The sequence below is a fragment of the Crinia signifera genome, chromosome 4 (genome assembly GCF_055691185.1).
Source record: "Crinia signifera chromosome 4, ASM5569118v1, whole genome shotgun sequence".
Classification (NCBI taxonomy): domain Eukaryota; kingdom Metazoa; phylum Chordata; class Amphibia; order Anura; family Myobatrachidae; genus Crinia; species Crinia signifera.
In genome coordinates, this window is record NC_139220.1 from 216661753 (window position 1) to 216683046 (window position 21294).

At 43.1% G+C, this 21294-nt stretch overlaps 1 protein-coding gene across 5 annotated transcripts in view; it reads left to right on the plus strand.

Annotated features, from left to right (window-relative positions):
• Window positions 1–21294, plus strand: part of APBA2 (amyloid beta precursor protein binding family A member 2) — a 378680-nt gene that overhangs the window by 102729 nt on the left and 254657 nt on the right. Inside the window, exon 3 of one of the 5 annotated variants that reach the window (XM_083183772.1) lies at window positions 20600–20691. The exons of the other annotated variants lie outside the window; for them this stretch is intronic. The gene's annotated coding sequence lies outside the window, so the exon portion shown is untranslated. The remainder of the gene's footprint in view (window positions 1–20599; window positions 20692–21294) is intronic. 5 annotated transcript variants of the gene reach the window in all.

Below are 21294 nucleotides of genomic sequence, written 5' to 3' on the forward strand. Positions count from 1 at the left end.
TAAAAGAGTTAACATCGTAGCTAGCGCATACAGAAGCTCTGTGCTAACAGAGGAATATCCCCGATTTCTAGGCAGAGTCTGAATCAGGGAGGTAACAAAATAAATTTTTGTTAATCATTTAAAAACCATTGGTTTATTATAATCAGGTGACAGTCTTTGGGTGTTCCCTTAGATTTGTACTCCGTCCAAAAGCATCATTTGTACCATTAATACTTGGTATTTTCTTTTTTCTGTCATCTTGAAATTACTTTCATGTGTTTATCACCTCCTTAGTCCTATTCATTGTTTTGAGAAATGCATCTAATTAAATATTTGAATTGACTCCAATCGAAGCTCCAGCTTACCAAGTTCTTGTAACGCTGCCCTGCCCCCCAGCAAATACCGCCCCCCCCCCTGCCATCGTTTCCCCTTACAACCATGCGAGGGGATGTGTTACGAAGACACATCCCCTCGCATGTGCCCGCAGCAGGATAAATCATTTGATGGTCCCCAACCACTGAGTGATTTCTCCTGCCTTCACAAATGTAAGTCAGTGGAGACTGACTTATATTTGCGGGTGCCGGGACAAAGACAGGGCGGGTGGCTGACGTCTTGTGATGGCAGCCGCTCGCCCCTGGCAGACTTTGTCCTGCCCGTATTCCCATGGAAACGCCCAGCGTTTTTATTAGGATGCCCATGAAACGCTAGGCATTCCCTCGGCCCAGCATCGCCACATGCCCCCATCCCATCCTCCCCACTGCGAACAGCCCGGCGACATTGTAAAACGACTAAACTGCTCGCAGTCGAGGTTTGCACATGCGCAGAAATGCGTATGCTCAAACACTGACCATCGGGGCAGTCGGTTCACTAAGTTCATCAATTTCATTAATGCCCCATGTTTTCACACTGTGTGGGCATGCCCAGAGATCTGTGAGCTGCTGGCCATGCCCCCAGCCCCTCGGTCTCTCAGTTGCTGTGACCCTATAATAGTTTGTTTAGTATAAAGATCCAGGAAGACTGATGCAACATTTGCCATGATCAATATACTAGTAATAATTATAAACAGGATGTGGTCAATATGCCAGAGGTCGGAATCCCGACGGACGAAATTCCGACCGCCACAATGCCGGCACTAATTCCCTCTGTGGGTGTCCACGACACCCATTGTGTGTCTATTGAGTCACAGACTGCTTAATGTAAAGAGTTCTCCCCATTCCCCAGTGACAGAGCCCTAAAAACAGCACCATTTACCTTAGGCTTATACTCTTTCCTGGCAGTTGTTGTATTTTACATTAATATTATTGTTATTCCAAGGTTAAAGTTCTTCAGTCTGTGGGTGCTAAACTCTTTCCAGTACTGTTTTCAACATGCAGGCCCATTTCCAGTGGACCGTAAATAGTTAATAGTTTTTAGCCACAGCGGTCAAATAATAATATGTAATGAAATGGAACATGTCTTAGATGGCACCGTCTATAAACCGTCTGATTTATCTTTGTCCTTCATCATATCACCAACAAGACCTTGGCATGTTGCAGATTTCTGTACTGCGAGCTGGCAATGCAAGGTTCGGAGTATTGAATTATTGAATGCCATGACCCACAATTGATTTCTCTTTTCTGTGGCAAATCATACTAGAGAAAGTTTATCTCCAGGGGACTAATTAACTTATGCTGCCTTCACCAATAACAGCAGACTTGTGAAGATCTTTCTTTTGAACGTGCTTGTAGTTAACGCTTGCTTACATTACTGGGCCTGGGGAGATGCAATGTAAATGAATGGGACATACGTTGATGTGGAAATGATCAAAAGATTTGCTTCTCTATTTCAGCTCAGTGGTGTTTTGTCTGTAAGTGTAGAGAATTCATATCCTAAGGAAAATCAGAAACTTGCAGCTGTAAGGACTATTGGATGTGATTAAGCAAAAGTGAAATGTGTGCTAACATTTTTTCCAGTTCCTCAACACAGTACTGACATTTTACTGCTTGTTTCCTTTGCCGTATTCACATACTGGCATTTCCATCTTTTTCTAGTGGTACTGCACTGGTCTTTGCCATATGTACATCATAGTGACATATACGGTCTGAGACAGACCTGAATTGGGCTATAATCAAGGAGATGTGCCAGCGCTGGCTGTACCAATGATGTAGATTAGACGGTTCTCAATAAAAAATGTATTTAATGCATACTAATACACATATATCACAATAAAATCAATTGAAAATAAAATAAAAATTGAGCAATATGGTATGATATCACAGGGATATATAAAATGTAGTTGTAATCACCATACTATATGGTTTGGGTTGAGATACTATTAGTTGGTATATTACCATCCGTTGCAGTCCTCTGGTAGATTATATATGTCCAGAAGTGGTGACTGAATTGGGCTATGATGGCTAGAGTTACTCTGCGCTGCGATGGCCATGGGGAGAAGGAGGACACTGCTGATGTCATCAGCCCTCCCTCCCAATGTCCAGGCAACGCCTGAATTCTCCTGGGCATTGAAGGCAAGCTATCACAGGCTTCATTCACAGGTGGACCCCGCTCATGCATACTGTGTACCATGTGCATGCATGGTCGTTTGATAATTGATTGGACTGTGAATTCACAGCCCAGCAAGTTCGTCTGAATGTTAAGAAATGTTAAGGTAATAACCCAGTTTATGGACCCCTATTTAGGTAGACGTTTTTGAACTCTATAAACCTCAGTGATCAATGTTAGTCAATGGAAATCAGAAACTTCAACCTACTGTGGGGTACACACCAGGACGACCCGCTCACGATGCACATCCTGAGTGGGTCATCAGTGTTTCTTCCGACCCACTCACGATGGCGACCCGCACCGGGAGTATGGTCGTTGTTCAGATCCTACCTGCAGCAGGTAGGATCTGAACAACGACCGACCCGCGCATCGGATCGGTATCGGTCCACACCAGGACAGAAAAGGGCCCAATCACCACACAATCTACATCTAATCGGTCGGAATTGGATCTAGATTGATAAGATCGGGCCCTAGTCATCCTGGTGTGTACCCAGCATTAAACAATGCAACCCTTTTAGTTAATTTGTAGTTGCATTTGAGGGAAGAGACTAGGACTCGGGGCATGCCTTAGACTGGAGGAAAAAAGATTCCGTATCTTTAGGAGTAAAGGCTTCTCTATGTTAGGGACATGGGGGGTATGGTGCCGCTCACACAGGACAGGGATTGTTAGTGCGGACCCTCAGAGGATTGGCATAGCCTAAGTTGGCTTTTTTTAATGAGGGTGTGCTACCACTGGACAGGAAAACATAGACACAAACTTGAGCGAAAAAGTTTGTCCTCAGTGTGGTGCACCCTAAATTCTTTTTTTAAAATGTAACTTTTAATTAAATCAATAGCTAGGATACTGCGAATATACCTAAAAAACACACCCACCACCTTATCCTTTTAAACACTGTTATTGTCTGTGTCATTATCACTACATGTTGTAGCTGTTTTTAGGTAGATTTCGCTGTATTTTAGTTATTGTTTTCATTAAAAGTTAAATAAAAAAAAAAAAAAAGAATTTAAGGTGCACCACACTGAGGACAAACTCTTTCTCTCAAGCTTGTTTCTTTACGGTTAGGGCAGTAAGGATATGGAACTCCTTTCTGGAGGATGTAGTATGGGCAGACACACTAAATACAATTAAAATAAGGTTGGACAAATAGTTACTGGAAAAAAAAACATCCTGACACATGCTGACAGCCACTGGTACATGAGCAGTAGCACTTCTGAAAGGGTAATTTGGTCACATTACTTTTTAGTGGCACTGTAGCTCACTATATACAGTACACACTTTGGGCGGTATTCAATGCAGGGGGCAAGCAGCGGTGAGGGGGGTTTGTACGGCGAGGATGGCTTTTTTTAAGCGAGGAACAGCCACCCTCGCTGTCCAGCCCCATCTATGTTCCAGGGAAATCCTCGCTATCAGAGAGCAGGGATGCAAGAAGCCTGCTGCATATATAAGCGGGCCTCAACGTTATGGCCGCTGCACTCGCCCTTTCCACCTTGCCTCAGGTAAATAGGATAGTTGGGAGGTATGCATTAGATGCCTGATTCTTATACTTACCACAGAATAAATTTGTTCATTTTCTTGTTACCAATGATCATAGGCGCTAATTCTGTGGCTGCTCCCGGGCCTGAGCACCCACCATAAATATTAAGAACCCACCAGGCCCGTCAGCACGTCAGACTACAGAAAAGAGTACAGCGCAGGGCCGGAGGGAGAGCAAGGGCAGAAGGGAGCGCATGCTGATGTCAAACCGCGCAGAAGTACAGCCTGTACAGGGCAGAGCAATGGGAGATATATCACTATATATGCGTTCACTATATAAGCAGTGTCTCACAGCCGTGCTGGTGTAGAATTGTGCATTTGGTCTGTGATGTACAGTATGGTCATGTGAGTATTAATACTAAATCATTTTGGTGGCATTGATTACTTTCAATGCATTTCATGGTGTGTATCGTTACATTGTACCGTAATGTGTAAAAAGGGGGACTCTGCTGCTGTAATGTGTAAACAGGGGAACTCTGCTGCCATAATATGAATATTGGAGACAACTGCACTGCGTAATATAAATTGGTATTATTACTTCCCCATGAAGCCACTCCCCTATATTTTTGGCATGAGCACCCACCACCAAAACATAGAGCGGCACCTATGCTAATGAGCGCTGCTTATGGAAAAGTCTGTAATATGTTCTGGTTACCAGAATGTAATCTGCTTTTTATGCTACTAAAATAAACTCTATTTGGCCATCCTTTCCTGTGCACATGATGTGCTGAGGAGAACAGCCTGCGTCCAATTAAACGCAGCCCTGATATTTTTAAAAAGTATAAGTCACATTTGCTGCTGGGCTAATTCACCTGCCCTGTGCCTTGTACTCTGTTGTTTTAGCCTTGTGTCCTAGACTGCCTAATAGCTTTCAGCTAACACACTGGAGTCAGATTGTAATGGGTGAGTATATGAAAGCTGCACAGTGGCATGCTAGGTTTATGTCATGTTTTATCTGCCCCCAATTAAGCAGCCATATTAAATATTAAATTATACTCCACAGAGGAACAATATGGCTTATGCAAATTAGTCACCCTATTATTACCATATTAGTCACTATATTAGCATACCTCTCAACTGGCCCGATGACCTGATTATTATTTGGATCTGAAAAAAACAAAAATTAGGATCGATAAGGTTTTACGGAGTAAATTTATTTGGATGAGAGATTCAGAAAGTGAGAGATTTGGTAAGAAATCTCCAGGTTTTTTTTAAAACGGCAATCATTTACCAGTTTGATTTTGCAGTGTAAATGATTGCCGCTTAAAAAACTGGAGATTTCTTACCAAATCTCTCACTTTCTGAATCTCCCTTCCAATTAAATTGACCCCATAGAATACCACCCTGCATATCTCAGTTTATGAATTTGTACACTGTATATAATGTTTGAAGCACTGTACCTTTATTACAAATAAGCATCACTCGCTATAAAAGCAGGCAAGGCTTCATGGGACAGGGTGTGACTTCACTGGAGAGGCATGGCTAAGTGGTAAATTTGGGAAATGTGGTCTACCCCTGGTGACTGCCTTGTCTGCAGTGCCAGCTTCTTCATGTATACAGGAGCCTGGTGCTGCACATAATGTCACTGAGCAGGAGCTGGCACTTTGTTGCCTCCCCTCAGCAGGTGATACCCGGCCTTGCAGCATTTGCTTTTGTGATGCACACTCATCACGGGAGCGCTGTGCAGGGCAAGGCACCAGAGCGCCCCAGATGGGGGGGGGCGCACCCGCTCCACCTCCAGTGGCTGGCACCCTAGGCAAATGCCTAAAGCTGCCTAGTGGTGGCGCCGGCCCTGGCGCTATGCCGTAATTCATTTGTAGCAGTAGCTTTCCCATAGAAGTGAATGGATTGTGGTTTTCACAATCTCAGGAAAACTATACAGATAGAGCCATCCACATCTACTCATTCCAATCATTTCCACAGTCATTTTATACATTTTTAACTTAAGTAACAGAATTAGGTCTTTTAGGTCCTATCAGACAAAATAGGTATGTTTAGGTACCAACACCCAGGTTAGGTCATTTTTGGTCCTGCAAAAATTAAGTATGTTAATCCTGATCATAAAACATAAAAGGGAATTGAGATTTTGAGTGTAATGGGAAAGGATTAAAAAATGTTAGAACCTAGGAATTCTAGGCGTACTCATTGCACAATGCAGAGTATTAACTTGTACGCAGAAGACCTCTTTACAGCGCCTCAGCTGTACAAGAATAATGGCATAGTGATGAAAGAACAGGCCATCACTATGGTTACAGAAAGTGTTTTGGTTATTGAATGATTGCAACACGGTAATTCTGCCTTCCGCTTTCAGTGTGTGATCTTTTCAAGACCTATGCAAATAGAATTTTGAGTCTGTTTGAACCTATTCATAATTATTTGCCAATGCAATATAAATATTTTAATTTTAGTTCAAGATCTGCTAAATTTGCTATACAGGTTGAGTATCCCGTATCCGAATATCCGTTATCCAAATTATTCCGAAAACCATACATTCCAGAAAGTGAAAAAATTTTTTTTTTTTGCTAAAAAAAACTCACTGGGGACATCTTTAACAGCACTACTGGTGACATGATATGTAACTGGCACTATATATGTGCAAGAAAATGATTGCTTGGCATTCAAATTCAATATCTGAGATAGTAAACAAATTTTGTTTCATGTTTTGAAACCTTGTTTTTTTAACAAATAAAATATATATGTGTGTATTTTATGTGGTAATAAAATATATTTGTGTGCATTTCATGTGTTTGATGTGTTTATACAGAATAAATGCAAGATACTTCAAAATACATCATTGAAATATTAAAATATTCCGAAATACGGTATAATCCGTTATCCAAAATTCTCCTGGTCCAGAGCATTTTGGATACGGGATACTCAACCTGTATAATATCTTGATTTAGAAAGTGTTTTGGATTTTTTGAGACATTCAAATTTGGTTACTTTCCTGACCTAATGTTCACAGCAGAAAATAGTCTGGGATGTATTTTCAAGGATCGCATGGAGAAAAACAAGATGTTTGTAATGGACACATACGGTAACTTAAATTGATTTACAGTATTAAAGTAATCAGCCTCATCTTTTCGGTGGAGCAATCAAAAGGAAATCTTCACCTGAGTGCTTTTGTGCTTGTTCCTTATAATAGGGTATTGTGGACTGAAATAGTATGTGAGCATATAAGTATAGTCTATGAATATTTTACATTGATTCAAGTCTGTCTTGAAACTGTGGAAGATGGTTTCACTATTAAGATTGTGTGCTCAGTGTCATACTGTGCGGAGAACCTAATAAGGTGGCACTTATTCACGGCTGTAGTTATCATTCTCTTTCACACAGGTAAGCTTTTATTTATCTCTCTTAATAATTGTGAAGGGTTCATCAATAGCCATCTTAATTGTAAACAGGCATGCACTGAAAACAGATATTTTATCATTTTTTATTTTTCAATGTCCGCTTTAGATAGATGTCATTACTGGAACCAGCCTTTTTAAAAACAAAATTTGCGGTTAGTAAAAATTGCTTGTAAGAGTCTCAAAGGTTTCTGAATTTAGCACACTCCTGTAGAGGTTTTTCTACCAGGTAACTGATTCTGAGCCAGATGCACTAAAGACCTTATTCTGGTACACACGCAACGCTGCAAAATTTGCAGTATTGTGTGTAGATAAAATGATGCACGCCACCCCCGCCACCCCCCTCGCAAATTCCCCCCGCAAGGCTGTGAATGAATGTTTTGCATAAAAATCCATAGGCAGCCTTGGGTGCGGAGGCTAAATCATTCGATGGTCGTCGACCATCGAATGATTTGGAAGGTGCTTGCCAAAAATGGAGAGTGATAAACAACCAATCAGCTCCTGCCTGACATTTTTCAAACCCAGCATGTGACATGGCAGTTACGAGCTGATTGGCTGGCTGTTTATCACTCTCCATTTTTCACTCTTTTAGCATCACCAGTGTCAAATATTGTGTATCCGCTGAGTCTATGCCGTGTTGCTACCTGTTTACGGGACACTGTAACCTCAGTGGCTTGATCCCGGTAATTAGTTGCGATGTGAAAGGGGTATGAGATACACCCAGAAAATGGTCACAACACGCCTGTGTTTTTGCTGCCACTCCATGTTGTCTCCCCAGTCTGACTGTGATGCATTTGCATTCCATCATCAATCACTCCACTGTGTAAATATCAGCACTGCGTACATCTCTGAATCAGGCCCTTCAAACACTTGCCTGTGTTCCTAATCCACCAACTCTTCCACTTTTCTTTTGCGGTTCTTTTTGTATTAATTGAATATTCTTTATCTTCATGGTCACACGATGTTCTTGGGATGCCACTAATATGCAGTTATTTTCCAAACTGGTTTACATAATTTATTACATGCAAAAATAGCATATTCCTTATCTATTATTTACTTTTGTGTAGTTTTTGTTGTTGTTCTCTTAAAAATAAATGATTTAATCTTTGGACGCCCGTGCTCTTGGAAGTGAATGAGTTAGTGATACAAGACGTACATGCAAGGTCAGTAACAGTCTAGATATATTTGCTACACTGTTGTCCTGCTGTCCTTGTAGAGAAGAGATTACTGCCAGGGAATATACTGAGATATCGCCCTTGGGAAGAATACAACAGCACTGTTTAACTTAATCCTTCATATGTTGCAGTTGCAGAGCAAGTAAACTACAGTATGTAGCATCAATCTTGATGTACTAGGAAAAAAAATAGAAAAGAAATTGAAAGTAGTGCAGTCCCTTAATTATTAAACCCCCAGAGCTTAGTAAAATATAAAATATTATTTTGTGTTCAAAATGAGTTATTATTATTGTGCGTATAAAAGATAGTATGAATATTAGAGACATAGATGAAGTTACACTCATATCAATATTAACCAATTGGTAAACTGGACATACTAAAAACTTTATTTTATCTGCGGTCCCATATTGTGCAGTTGGATGTGTTCTCTTTAGGGGATATACTGTACATGCATTTTTTTATTAGAGGGACTGTCACACCATGGTCAGCAAGTTCATCCTCACTCAGTTGCATCTGGGAGATATGTTCATTGTGAGCTGGTGCTTGGACAAGGAGCTTAGCTCCACCCCCTGACACTCCAATGATGGCCGCCCCCAGGCTCTCATTTGCCCGAAGCCAACTGAATTGTAAAGCAGGGGTGACCATCGGGAACCATCAATATGTTTTCACTCCAGAGTTACCCAGTAATGTTGAAGAAAAGCTAGCCAAGGCTAGTATAGAGCGCTTATCAGGAGTTGTTTAATCAAAAAGCAGCTGCTTGTGGGAGTAGTCAGCTCCCATATAAAGAAAAAAATGTAATAAATAAAGGAAAGCAGCGCTTAAACAGTATAACAATATTTAATAATACCATATAATATCAATTGACATTGCTAAAAACAATAATAATAATGACAATAAAAGGCCATATGGTGTTTAGTGGTATTGAATGGACCCAATTGTATAGTCACCAATATCAAGGATGTTGTAACCTGCTCTGATCCTGGAGAAATGATTGAGGAAGTCCTTATTAGCCAATAAGCGGTGTCCTGAAGTGGATATAGAGGACTACAACCGATGGCACAGTTGGAATTAGCCTATCGGGAGTCCCACTGCTTGGAATGGTCAGGTGTCCAGCAATTTGTATGGCAAGAGACTTCCAAAGATGTAAACGTCCTGGTCAGAAGAAATAAGCAGGAGGGGCAGTCCTTTGGTGCATAGGGGCAAATCCCATTTTGCTGCTATGGGGACATGACCCAGAGGCTCTGTGAGCCTCTAGCCATGCCCCAGCCCCCAGTGTTTCCAATTCATTGATGACTGCGTTATTACTACTATTTGAATTGTTATAAAAATCAGCTTGCAATGTATATACAGTACTTGGCACGTACAGTATGGTGTATATACTGCAGAGTCCGGTGCCGGTCCTGGAAATACAGGGGACCCATACCAATCTCCCTTCCTATTTCTAAAACCAGGACTGGCTCAGGAGCCTAGTGCTTGTTATTGAAATGCTGGGTCCCCATGTTACACCACCCCCCCCCCCTCTCCCCCCTTCTCATTTCATGGAACAGGCTCAAACATCCCAATGCTTTAAAATAAATAATAAAAGACTTTCCTAATAACCTTCTATAACATCAGTCTGTTATTAGTCATGCAGTCTGGGTATAAAGAAGGCTTTTTTTTTGCACTGACAATTGCTTCTTATAGAATATAGATGAAACTTGTCTGTTTGAAAAACTTTTGTTTGCAAATAAGGTACAGTATATGATTCTGTCCTTGACAGGGATAAAGCAGCTGTAACAAATGATAGCATGCAGTAAACAGTGCTACAATCTTACTGCTACAGATTAACTGAACGATGCCATAGTAAAATTTACATTTAGTAATATCATTCAATAAAATTACTCATTGCAATTTAGCAAAACTATGCATTAAATGGATCATTAATATCAGATTCAGCATTGGCAGAGCTCTCAATAACACAGTAGATTGGTTATTGTGATAACGGTTAACGTTCTGTGTAATGGAAATGGAATCCGTCCCATCCTAATGTCACTCTCCTTGCCTTTTCTTATATAGTGCAACACTCGGACGACAGTCCCTCGCTCCACTCCATAATTTCTGGTTGACTATGCAGCATGGCAAACCTGACTATGTTGCATGCAACCCACAGCAGCATGTGATCATGGGTACACATCAGACGATCAGCACGATTTCTTGATCCGATAGTTGTGTCGGTTTTTGGACGGTTTTTAGATATGTTTTGACACTGCAGTTCATGTCCAGATTTCCAGATTTTTAGACCGTTGAAAAATCTGGCTCGTAAATGAATACTCAGCCTAAAAAAATTGTAATCCTTCACATTGCCTCTAGCCTCCATGCAGTGGCAGTAATGCCTCTAGTCTCGCTGTAGTGGCTGCCATTGTTTCCATATTTTGTCCATGCGCATGTGCCCTATTCTGCCGGACTCTGGCGGCTGGCGGGGGTCGACGCATGACCATACAATGAGAGAGGCTCCATAAATGACAGGTACAGATCTGTCATTTTTCAAACCCAGCCTGTAACATGATAGTTAAGAGCTGATTGGCTGGCTGTTTATTGACACTCGCGCGCCCCATTTGCAGGAATGGACGCACCAGATTAACAATATATAGGCTAGGCCTGGGGCAGTGTCCTTTATTTTTTACCAACTTGGCTGCTACATATACAGTATGGTTTTCCATACTTGAAGATATGCCTGAAGATATGCCTGTCTTGAAAAACGTTGATATAGAAACCCCGGTTCTGTACACCTTGACAAAGTGGTTTCTATAGCCCCGAAACGTTGGAATATGTACCGTTAAATGCACCTTTAAAAAGACCATCGGAGTGCCACCATTTGTGCAGCTATATTCTCCATATATACCAAACAGGCATCAACAGATAGAGATAGTAAATGGGAGCAATCATCAGATTAATATTGCAATTAAAATGCTGGGTATTTAATTCAGTAAGGGCTGGTTACAGTACCATCAGTCCCAAAGTCGTCATCTCAACTTTTCAGTCCTGATAGGACCTCCTTCAGTAGCCAAAACACCAAATAGTACAGCCAGTGGTGTAACTACATTTTGGGCGCCCCCCCGCCGTTAAAGGGAGGGCGCCCAGCCACTCACCCGCCCCTCCGCCCGCCGCACCAACCCCCGCAGTCTAGATATATCTGTGGGTACCTGGGGGAGCGGCAGGCGAGGACCGCAGGCAGCGCAGATGGAGACCGGGGGCGTGGCGGGAGAATAGGAAGAAATCCTATTCAAAAGACCGGGCGGCCGCTGATTGGCCTGCCGCTCCCCCAGGTAGCCGTCAATGCAGGTGGGACGGACGCTGCGAGGCGGCTGGGGGGACGGACGCTGCGGGGGACACAGAGGCGGCAATTACTTACAGCTGAGCCGGGCAGGGGGAGCCGGGAGCTGTCACTGTCAGTACGGAAGAAAAAAAAAAAAGCCCATACAATGAATCGGCAGCCTGTGATTGGCTGAGCGCTCTCTCAGCCAGTCAGCAATTGGCTGAGAGAGCGCTCAGCAGCCAATCACAGGCTGCCCATTCATTGTATGGGCTTTTTTTTCTTCAGTACAGACAGCTCCCGGCTCCCCCTGCCCGGCTCAGCTGTAAGTAATTGCTGCCTCTGTGTCCCCCGCAGCTTCCGTCCCCCGCAGCGTCCGTCCCCCCAGCCGCCTCAATGCCCCCCTGCCCCCTGCTCCCTTCACATTGCAGCTAACGTAACTATAGCACTGCAGCCCCTGGCACCCGCACATGCATAGCGCCCCCCCGCGGTCGCGGGGGCTGCGGTGCTATAGTTACGCCCCTGAGTACAGCATATTCTGTCCATACTTATAGTCTCTCTCGATAGATAGATAGATCTATTTAGCCTCCTCTGTATGTCCGGCACTCACAGAAAACAGGTGCTTGCCTGGGTGTCTTCTCTTGCTGGTACACATCCCATTGTATATGTAGGCCAAATAATGAGCATCACTCCGGATCTTTGTGATAAAAATCAAACCTTGTGCACCTAGTACAATACATACCGAAGGAATTAAATAGACCCCTTACAAATGTTTCTAGGAAGTGGGAACATTAGCAGGCAGCAGTAGCGTTGAGTGATTGAAGAGTGAAAGAGGGACAGAGCTAGGCAGAAATCAGCAGCAGCTGTGTGTACACAGAGCAAGAACGTATCTGAGCCAGTGCTCGAGGGACAGGGCTTAATCGTGGGCCATTGCAGGAGACTACATTAGATGAAAATAAAAATACTCATAACCCCCCCTCTCCCCAAGATGTGCCACTGGGGTGTACAACCTCAGGCCTGGGTTAGTTTGACACAAAAGAAAAAGAGGAAAAAAAGAAACCAAGAGTGACATTTAATAAGAGGAGATATTTTGACTTTTGCAATTTCTAGTAAAAAAATGGCCAAATTCGCACGTATTTCTGAAATTGCCAATTTAATAGGGTCTGATTTTTTGGTAGAAATCACACTTTTTTGCAGCGAAAATCACACATTCTGACCTCTGGATTTTGTCTCGCGTTTCAATTCGCATCCAGATGTTTTCCCATTAAAAAGTATACAACACGCAAATTTCATAGGGTGCGATTTTTGGAAAACTTTACAAAAAATTGAAAAACAAATAGACCCAGTTCAACATGTCGAGTTTGACAGAACCATGGCACAGACCAGTGCGATCTGTGTATGGTTCTGTTCAAAAAAATATGTAAAAGTATAAATAAATGTAAAAAAATAGTGTGGGGTCCCCCACCTGAGCAGAACCAGCCCCGGGCTCAAAGAACCGGTCCTGGTTTTAGAAATTCAGGGGATCTTCTTTTTTTACCCTGAATTTCTAAAACCAGGACTGGTTCTTTGAGCCCGGGGCTGGTCATGCTCAGGAGGGGAAACCCTATTGCTTTTTTTTTTTCACAAATCACACATGTGCATTCATTTAGTCATTTTAATGACTAAAATTTGCACCACATCGCATTTTTCAAGCGCTAATTCGCATCCCATTAAATATTAGATTTTTTTTTTAAATCCACAATCTGAAAAAATGCGATGAGGTGCGATTTCAGAACTTTACTAAGAATCACATCCTATTAAATATCACCTCTATAGACCTTTCTACAGATATTTCACAAATGTAATAGACAGTTTCTACTAGTACTGTATATAGAAATCTCTTGTGCCCACATTTGCTTATTTATCTAACGTTTAGTGTTCTCCTCCCTGCAGATTTCTAGTTATATCACTTCATTTGTTCCTTTGGGATAAGTAAAGTAAATATGAAAAGGAAATTATTCAATGTGAAGTGAATCAAGAAGTGGACACTTGTTTGCAGCTTGATTGAGCATTAATTCAGAGTAGCTCAGATTGTCAGTCATGCGGATTATATTTGTGCCCAGTGAACGACAGACTGAAGCCATCCATACTGTTTCTTCAGTCAAGCAGAACCCAGTATAAGTGCATTTCTTTCCTCATTAGTCATCAGTTTATTTTAGGACAATGTTATAGTCAGTGGTGCAAATAGAATTTTTTTCTTGGTGGTACTGATAGCCTCCACCAAACATGGGCATGGTCATGTGTCATCAGGGGGCGTGGTCACACAAAGCTAGAGGAGTGACTAAATGACAATAGAGGTGTGGATACAGGAGACAGGGAATGAGAAACATGGAATGACTGGGGGTGGGTTGGCTCTTGCTTGGGGGAGAGCCAGGCAGCTTGTGCTTACAATAGTGGAGCCTGCTCTTCATGCTGTCAGCGCTGCTGATGCCTGTCAGTGTGACAGGCTAAATCAGCAGTAGCCGGTAGCTGCATACAGCACCAATCATAACGCTGGGTGGGCGGGCTGCGGATGCATTATATTTAGACTTAAAATTAAAATAGAAATGACAGTGGATCAGGGGTAAGTGGTACTGCGTACCTGCAACATATTTCTTACAGGTACTCCGTACCACTCCGTACCCCCTTACTTGCAACACTGGTTATAGTTCCTGAAAATGTAATAGTCAATGGTAATTAATGCTATTAGTGTTTTTCCCCACTCAGTCGTTCTAACAGGGGAATGACCCACCCCCTTTATATAAGCAATTTAATGCTGCTTTGGGTTCCCATAACCTTTTTATAAAGTTGATTGGAATGCAGATTTACAGCATATAATTTAGTAGACAGAAGTTTTCCACCCAGTTATCCAGGACTGGCGGCCACACTGATGATTATTACCTACTTTTTGGGGGTAATTTTAATTCCTTTTCCTGGTGGCCTGTAGGTGGTACTAAGAAATGCTGCTTGATGCACACCAAAATGTGATTATAATCATACAAATGTACTGCCCTTGCCAAACTGTTTGATATGTGTATATACAAATACAGGCGGGTAAACACGGTGACCCCCCCCCCCTGGTGACTGATGATGTAATTTTGTTACGCTGCGCATACACGATGGGCCTAATTCAGATCAAATCAATCAGGGCCGAATTTGGCCCTCGTTTCCGATTGTGCGAGTCTGCGCAAGCGTGAATATGCGTCTGTGCAGGCCCCCTGTGCAAATGCACCAAAGGTTTGTTATTTATACACAGTATAATTATCAACTGTGTAAAAGGACCCCACACATACACACAAATCCTGCGTTAGACCATTGCTAGACATTCAGCCTTCAGAGTTTTCATCTAAATAAAATACAGCATTTTGCTAGCCCAGTAATACAGTCATTTTTTTATGTATTTTTAATAATTAATTTTTAGTAATTTTTATTATTATTTGATCTCAAGTGTATTTCAGTTCTACTGTGTATGCAATCCTGTGTATACAATCCTGCAGTCTACTATCTCAGGGGTGTCTGGGTGTCTATCCAATGCTGTAGGGAGATTCTTTTTCATGATTGTAGAATTGAGCAACTTGTGTTGTACACATATTATACATAATGTTACATGTAAATGCACTAAAGCTGAGTATACACTAGGCAACTTCTCTTCACTAAAAAGTTTTACTGTATATCATGTGATATACTGTATATCATATGTTCCTTTTGCATGCCATATATATCGCATGTGGTCCCAGCTAAGCCTGCCCGGCTTGGAAGCAATCTAACAAATTGCTCCTGCAGCCAGTGTGACTTGAATCCTCCGGTGCGATGCACACGGAACCGCTCATCACATTGAGCCTGCTGCCAGTCACATGCAATTTGGGCACTTTTTTATGTAAAGTGCGCAAATTGCATGTAAATCGCCCTAGTGTTTTAGACGGCCTTAAAAGCAACAGCTGAAATAGAGTACACTGTCGCTTCTGGCATCACAGGAGCCGGAAGGCTGTTGGCATTAGCAGTATAGTGACAAACTGTGGTAAACGAATTCTGAAAGGCGGACTGACATATCCCTTTTAGCAAGTGCTAAAGTGGTTATATGTCATTGTTGAATGTGAAAGATAATTTGGGCACATCTACAGTACCTTATGGAATTTCCATAGTAGCTACTGTATATGCTTAGGTGTAATCGCCGGATACTCACTGAAGCGACGGGATTTGAATCCATCATCGGAACAATTCCACGTCGGCCCAGATGGCCTGTACACACTGAAACGATATAAGTATCACTGGGGTAGATTTATTAAGCTCGGTGAAGTGACAAAGTGTCTGGTCTTTATCACGGGCCAATCAGCTCCTACCTGTTATTTTTCAAACCAAGCCTGTAAGTTAACAGTCAGGTGCTGATTGGCCGGTGATAAAATAGCAGCCATTTCTCTTTCAATGGTCCTGGTGACACAGCTCAACATTGGATGTAGGAGGGTCCGTAGGAGCCAGGCACCTATCCTAAAGCTTTTGGAGGGTAGGCTCCTCCCTTCTGCATCGCAGACTCCTCAGTTCGTGTTAGGTGCCCACTGGAGTGGGTGCTATTCTAAAGGGCTGCCGGAGCAGCCGAAGGATTAGAGTTAGTTAGGAGTTTTTTATTTTATTAACTTTTACACTAGCCAGGTAGGCACAGTGTGAGGATTCTCACTGAATCCTCACACTGACAGCGCAGCAGGAGCTGACAAAAGCGCGTCCTGTCAGCTCGCTGTGCACAGGGGAGACACTGTCTCGTCTCCCTGTGCAGCGCTTACAGCTTCTATTAAGAAGCTGCCTGGGCTCCGGAGTACTCTGAAACCGGCTTCACGCTAGGTGGGGATCATAGGGGACAGGCGCTCCGTGATGGCGGCGGCCATTTTCTGCGGAGCTTACATACTGAGCTCCTATATGAGAGGACAGCAGTGTGTTACAGGCATGTTCCAAGTGGTCCCCAGCAGAGGGGGAGACACTGGAACTTGGAGATCCTGCAGTGGGAGCGGCTGTCTGGGGGTGGTTGGCGCCAAAAGCCACGGACCCCGCAGCAGCAGGGACTTGGTCTCTTCCCTCACTCTGTTTTGGCGCCATTCGGAACGCTTGCAGCGGAGCTGAGCTGGCTGACAGATCCTGGCAGAGTGATTGGATTTCCTGGGCATCGTTTCCCCACTTCTGAAGGCTTCAGACAGATAAGTGACTGAGTACATTGGCTCTGTATAAAACACCTGTACAGTGTGCGCTGTGACTGTGTTATTTGTAGAACATCATGTCTGACCAACAGTCTGTGGCTTTGGGGGAGGGAGCCCTTAATGCATTGAGCGCTTGCAGTGTTTGTACACTGAATTTTGTCCCTGAGCAGATGACCAGGGGGGGCTTGTGTATTGCTTGCGCTGCTGTGAGACCAATGGGGAGTGAACCCCAGAGGGTAGAGCAATCGGAACCTGCGTGGGCCAGTGCCCTGGGCAGGTCTGTTAATGCCTTAGTGCAATTGCTGGACAGACAGAATGATGTGTTGGTAGCTTCCCCGAGACCTATGTCATCATCTTAGCAGTCTTCTGGCTCCTTGCCTCTGACCCAGGCAGATCCTGGCTTCTTACAGGTCATGCAGGATACTGCTAAGGGAATCAGCAGGTTTAATGATTTGTTAGACAGATTTGATGGTGATACTGTGGGGACCCCTAAAATGTATTATTCAGTGCCATTGCTTGTTGCTGATGAGGAGGGAGAGTACGCAGACATCCCCTGGGATCAGGGTGATGATTCTGTAGAGTCCTCAGCCTCAGGGGTGGAGGACTGGATTACTGCTGTTAAGCAGGCTTTGAATTTGTCTGTGGAGGATAAAACTCCTGCAAAGGGTGTTTTTAAACGGCAGCGTAAGGAGACTGTTACCTTCCCTGCGGATGAAGGTTTACAGGATCTATTGGAAGGGGCTTGGAAAACACCCGATAAAAGGCTGCAGATGCCTAAGAGATTCTTAAGTCTATACCCCATGCCTGAGGCTCATGCAGACCTCTGGGAAAAAGTTCCGGTGGTGGATGCTTCTGTGGCTCGGCTTTCTAAAGCCACGGTGCTACCTGTCCAGGGGGGGGGGGGGGGGCAGCATTTAAGGACCCCATAGACAAAAAGCGGGAAGGTAACCTCAAGGCAATATTTGAGGGGGTAGGCTTCACTGTACGCCCGCTTATAGCATCAGCCTGGGTCTCTAAGGCCATGATTGTGTGGGCCAATGACCTGTGTACAATTTTACATGCTGATCCATGTGTGTTGCTGCTTGCTGAGAAGCTTAAACCAGCTGCGGAGTATGTGCTTGAGGCTGAGGAGGAAGCTCTCAAAATGGCTTCCAGAGTTTCCACAGTGTCCGTCAATGCCAGAAGAGTGCTGTGGCTTAAAGCCTGGGAAGCGGATAATGAATCTAAAAAGGCCTTAGAGGCTTTAGCTTTTAAAGGAAAGCTGTTGTTTGGTTCAGAGCTGGAAGAGATTATTAAGCAGGCCACGGGAGGCAAAAGTACCTTCCTGCCGGCTCCTGCAGCAAAACAGGCCTCAAGGTTTTCTGCTTTTAGGCCGTCCTTTCGGCCCTCCCCTAGAAAATTTCAGTCCTCCAGGGGCAAGGCCCCTAAGTCAAAGTTTGGTTCCTTTAATAAGAAACCAAGCACCAAAGGTGAGGACAAGCCCTCAGCATGACTACCCGGGAGTTATCCCGACGGTGGTCAGAGTGGAGGGGCGTCTGAGATGGTTCAGGGACACTTGGGCATTGTTGGGCCGGGATCCTTGGGTGTTGGACATTATATCCCAGGGTTACAGAATTCCCTTCAAAGGTCTTGCTCCGAGAAGATTCATTCCTACACCACTACCAAAGGAGTCTCGGCTCCAGGCTGCTCTTTTGGGGGCGGCTCAATCTCTCTTAGAGAAGGGTGTGGTGATCCCGGTCCCTCGAGCGGAGTGGAAAAAAGGCTTTTATTCCACACTGTTTTTGGTGCCCAAGCCAGACGGGTCTTTCAGACCAATATTAAATCTAAAGTCTTTGAATCTCCATCTGTGGGTAGACCATTTCAAGATGGTCTACCCACCATGGTCTGATGTGCTGCTAAGCTTGGACCAGGGAGAATTTTTGGCGTCCATGGATGTTCAGGACGCATATCTCCACGTCCCTATCCATCCGGAGCATCAGGCTTTCTTGAGGTTTGCGATAGGAGACCTGCATTTGCAATTTCAGGCGTTGCCCTTCGGTCTGGCCACAGCGCCAAGGGTATTCACCAAAATTATGTCTGTAATTATGGCAGCCGCCATTATATCAGAGAAAGGGATTCGAATGGTAAGTTCTTACAAAAATCCCTTTATTATCACTTCACTGAGCTTAATAAATCTGCCCCATTGTTCCATTCTTCTTTATCACACTGTGCATTGTGTTGCTATGGATGTCCTTATGTTTGATGTGCAGCTAACAGACTTTAATTGCAATTTTCACAGCCAACAGTAACATCAAGATCAATGCTATATTGTTTTATGTCTCTATGTTTAAATGTATACAGTATAAGATGTATAGAATTCTTTTTTTTCAGTATGTGTAGATCTTGTAATGGGTGAATCTTTTTTCATGACAAGTTGATATTGTAAGTGTAAATCCCATTGAGTATAGATGATAGGTTAGCCCAGGAACACAGCAGTAAGTCATATTACGACATAATCACTAGACGAATTTCACACCACCTACAGAATAAATGATCCAGAGAGAAGGAGGATGTTGGAATAGACAAGTGATTTTATTACTGCACATATTGCTCCAGTTCATATAAGAACCAAGTCAGCGTGAAGCAAATTGCTTATTCCTATGAATGAAAAGATTGTGCGTGGACCAAGCAGAGGGGAACGCTGCAGGCCATGTTAGGACCAAAGGGCTATACCAGAGAACGCTACTTAATTGTACAGTAAATTCAGGACTGGGTTTTAAGTCTAGGGATGGAGGGGGATGTCTCCCATGAGAAATAAAGATGCAGCAAGCGTCATCCTCTTACAACAGCTGCCTCACTTTAAGTTACATTAACCCTTTGCATGCCAAGTGAATTTCTCACAAGGGGCCAGATTCTCTAAGCTTCAAAAGTGATAAAATGGTGAGTGATAAACAGCCAGCCAATCAGCTCCTGCCTGATATTTTTTAAACACAGTCTGTGACATAGCAAGTAGGAACTGATTGGCTGGCTGTTTATCACTCCCCATTTTATCACTTTTAAAGCTTAGTGAATCTGGCCCAAGAGGTGTAAAAATTGCCAAGTGAACATTTTTATTCATCATAATGACCTGTAATGTTTACCATATATATAGGAAACATAATGTTTTTTTATACAACAGTTTTTATTTGAATTTATATAACAAATGTGAGCGATGCTGGCAATTATAGCTGATCATTTCTCTCACAGAGATGTTGGCACTCAAAGGGTTAAAATAGTTATTTGTATGTAATAAAAGGACAGTTAGTTAAAAAACAATATTGGTCTTGAAGATAATCCCAACCAAACTAAACCGTTTCTTAAAAGATATGTTTTTATATAAAACCCTTACTTGTGTGCCATGGATTCCTGTATCCCGCAGACAGGTAATACTGCCTCCTGCATTCATTTGCAATACCATCTCTCAATCCTAGCTGGAGAAGCATAAGGGGACTCGATAGATTAATGGATCTATGGAACACGAGTATTTATATATTTACTTTTTATTTCAGGAATGGGAATACAGAAGAAAATAAGATCAGCCAATAAGTAAGAAGATACATAGCGTAGAAATGATGCACATGAAAAGTGTAAGATGTAAAAGGTACAAAAACAACGTGAGCTAAACAGCTACAGAAGTTTAAGATGCACTTTTATGTACTTCTAGCATTTACTTGTACTGTACTCCAAATGGCATAGAACTACATTATCTAGATCAGTGGTTCTCAAACTGTGGGTCCTGACCCCAAAGTGGCTCTCGACCATCTCTGCATGGGGTCGCGACTCCATGTTGCTGACCATCAGGCTGATGACTTCTCTAATCTCTCAGTCAGTGATCCAAGGAGTTTGAACAATCAGTTGAATTGTCTGTTACTTCAGACTCCTCCCATCATTTTGTGCCTCAACCATACTGCCATGTATGTGTGGTCTTCTGACAACATATGTGTGTGTGTGTGTGTTCGTTCTGTGGTAACTTGCTGGGGTCCTGTAATATTTTTTATTCAGTGATTATAATGGAGCTTTGACAGGATATTGAAATCATGCAAAAGACTGTGCCATGTAGCAGCTTTTCTGAAGGTCATGGTAAGTTATACCGCTTTTCCACCAATATCCCAGGTCTAACCCAGGATTTTTAACACAGCTCCAAGCCGGGTCAGACCCTGGACTTCCCCCTTTTTCACTGCACAGCTAACCTGGGATATTCCTG